Genomic DNA, 2,478 nt, shown 5'->3' on the forward strand with positions numbered 1-2,478 from the left:
GAAGAAGGTATCAGAGTCCATGGCATCTGCAAGAACTGAAGTGTTGAATGTCTTCTTAGAGTTCTCAGTGTTTAAACATTAACTACTAATTCAATACTGTTGAGAGGTGAATTCTTAACGAGGTGATCAGGCCATGAGGGCTCTGCACTCATGAACAGATTCATTTCATCGTTACAAGAGGAGGTTTGTCATCATAAGGCCAGGTTCTCTAGAACGGTTTATACTCAGGTCTTTCAATCGCTGGGAATCATACTCTTTGGCTGTGTTCACTTACGTCTATCACAAAATGAGGGAAAGACAGGATAGAATTATGTCAATAGCTAGAGGACCAGAGTGTCTTCTGCTAGATAGTGTTTTGTAGTCATGACAGAGAAATTGTACCCATAGAATCTCAACAACACGGCCACCTGAGCAAGACCTGCATAATGGCTGTAAGTGGTCTACAATGTCAACATGCTGAGGTGAAATTTCACAATTTTCCATCACACCTAGATGGAGAAATAGAAACAATCAGTGGCTGCATCTAAGACAGGGAGAATCAGTCATTTCCATGGATGAGCTTCCTGATAAGCTATCTAGTTTCAAGTGGTCAGCGATAAATGCAAGTACATAAGGAGTTCATTAGCGTCTCTCTGTGTGTATGTGTGTGTATGTGTGTGTATGTATGCGTGTAACTATATATATATGTGTATGTGTAGGGCACAGGTAGTGAGGAAATAAAGGGATGGGAGAGACCCACATGCAGCCAGAACTCGGAGACCCTGGACGGGAAGATGTGGGAGACTGCTGTGTGCTCTCCACATCATTGGGTGGGTGTCTGGCTGTGGGAAGCCATGTAACCCCAGCCCTCAGGGGTGGGAGGGAGCAGTACATTGTCCCTGGGATTCATGAAGGCCACGGACAACAGGTTCTAGCTCTTGGGCATTGCAGAATGTCCACGGAAGAGCTGAGAGTGGGTGTGGCACGGTAGCAGTGGCCCAGGCCAAAAAGAAAAAGAGGGGTGGGGTGGGAGGAGGCACTGGGTGGTTCTCACATGGGGTGAGAGTCCTTGGTCACAGTCTGGGAGAATAGGCCTTCTTTAGGGGAAGGCCTATTCTATGGTTCCAGCTTGGAGAGTCTAGATGAAAGGAGACAGTCCATAGTCATAGGATTTTATTGTAGAAATGCAGAGAGAGGGAGAAGAGTAGAGAAGCAGAGGCTGGCCATGGCCACGTGGAGAGAGAGGAAAAGAGAGGAGGAGAAAGACAGCAAGAGATAAGAGAGCAAGAGCTTAAGAGAGAGAGGAGGGGTGAAGTAGTGAAGTAGCCCCTTTTATAGTGGGCTGGGCTACCTCGCTGTTCCCAGGTAACTGTGGGGCATGCCTGGCTGTAGTCAGGTGACTGTGGGGGTGGAGTTCAGCCAGAATCCTGAGAGCTCTGGGGCATTGTCTAGCCACAGGAAAATGGAGTTGGAGGGCTCTTTTCAGCAGCCTAATGTCTGGGGGCATGGCTCACTGTTCTGCCCCTTGTAGAATTTTCTACTGGGTCTCTGGAGTAAGCCTTGCTCAACCAGAATACAGACTGCCTTTCACGGTCCAACATGTATGTGTGTGTTTATGTGTGTGGATGTGTATGTGTGTAATAACAATAATTATTGAGGAAGATGTCATAAGTTTGAGAAGTTAAAGGGTACATGGGAGGAATTAGAGATGGAGGGGTTGAAATGATGTATGAAATGATTAACAAAATATTTTTTTTTAAGTAGAAAAGGTCTATATTTACAAAATGTCTCATTAACGGAAATTCTGGCAATGTCTTAGACAAAGAGGACAGCCACAGGGAAGGGCTAAATTTCCTTAGAAATTATGTTATGTTGAGAGAAATATGAAGACTGGCACCTATTCTAATGTTATTGTCTAGAAATAGGGAGCAGGTATTGGGGACTTCCTTACAAGCCACTATCTTTATAAAGTAGCAAAGAACTTGGCTGAATCATGTCCATGTGTGTAGGCTTTGTAGAAGGAGGAGCTTAAGGCCAGTGACCCGGAACATTTAGTGGAAGAGACTTCTAAGCAGAGTAGTCAAAGACCCATGGGCTTCTTGTAGGTGATTTAAACTGAGAGAGACGAAAATAACTTAGATATTTTATAATTAGATAATTTATAATTAAAAGGAAACAAAACTGAAGGGTGACGTGGCTAAGCTGCCCTTTTATTGATAAACAAATAAATAAATAAATAAATAAATAAGATTTAAATGAAGCTAGGTGTTTCTCATCATGATAATTGGTAAAAAAAAAAAAAAAAAAAAAAATCCTGTATGTAGTTCAAATGGCTTTAAGGCTGCCTTTAACTGTCAGAGCCCCAATGATCTAGAAGGGCACAATGGCTCTGGAATATGGGCCTCAGTGCAGTCTGTAGACTTGTTCTCTAATGTCATGGCCTCAAGACGCTGCTATGTACAGTCTTACGCAGCTTTTGGCTACCTTAGCTGTGCCTCA

Source organism: Mastomys coucha, unplaced genomic scaffold (assembly GCF_008632895.1).
Source record: "Mastomys coucha isolate ucsf_1 unplaced genomic scaffold, UCSF_Mcou_1 pScaffold17, whole genome shotgun sequence".
NCBI classification, from domain to species: Eukaryota; Metazoa; Chordata; class Mammalia; order Rodentia; family Muridae; genus Mastomys; species Mastomys coucha.